This window comes from Sinocyclocheilus grahami, unplaced genomic scaffold (genome assembly GCF_001515645.1).
Source record: "Sinocyclocheilus grahami isolate Dianchi unplaced genomic scaffold, SAMN03320097.WGS_v1.1 scaffold1199.1, whole genome shotgun sequence".
Lineage (NCBI taxonomy): Eukaryota > Metazoa > Chordata > Actinopteri > Cypriniformes > Cyprinidae > Sinocyclocheilus > Sinocyclocheilus grahami.
This window is the reverse complement of record NW_015506378.1, coordinates 266,418-267,335: the sequence shown is the minus strand read 5'-3', so window position 1 is coordinate 267,335 and position 918 is coordinate 266,418.

The window sequence follows — 918 nt, the reverse complement described above, 5'->3', positions numbered from 1 at the left end:
AGCATGCTTTTGCGTTTTCATGTGGACGGAGATTTTTTTTTAAATAGAAGAAGGAAGAACTCTGCTTATAAAAATACTCGTGTACGTGTGGACATGGCCTGAATCTCCATCTTTTAAGCCCAAACGACAATCACAGTTAACACTACACACCTGTACCTAACTCGCGCTCTGGAAAAGACGAAACCACAAAACAACGCCACCTAGTGGACAAATGCAATAAGAACACTCTGGCCATAACATCAAGGTTGAGATTTGGGTCTTACCACTCTTAACCCTTAACAGGGCTATGGAGTATAAGATAGAAGAACATGTGGAATTGAATATCTCAAAAGCTGCATTTACATCACAAGAGCCATCAAGAACACCAGAAATGTCAGATTCAGAAAATAGGGTCTTAACCCTCTCGATGGTAGCCGTGGTAAAAAAAAAGAGCAAACCTGACAAACTGGACGACAAATAATCTGGGTGACGTGATGTAAAATTACTACTGACGATAAACATATGATCTGAAAAGGCTGAGTTTTGAATTTGAATATCCCCAACTGTATTTGACCATTGAAGCACAATAACTCCTGAAAGAGATCTGAATAGACCAATTTGGAGTAGACGTCAGTTACGTCACTTGCGTCACATCGATGAAAACTGCTACGATTACTCTACTTTTAAAGCATAAATTTGATTTAAAAAATAGGTCTACATAATATTCACATATGCATATCATAGGAGAAGTATTGTATTAGCCCTACAGTTACAGCATGAAATAATAAACCTATTACTATTAACATTTTATGTAACATTTATTTATTTCACAATTATGATATTTTTTTTCTTGCAAATGCAAGTTTATAACTCCTAGATAGGACTTTATAACTCAATTTAACTCCGCAATAGCGAGTTTGTCAATTCTGAGGAAAAAAG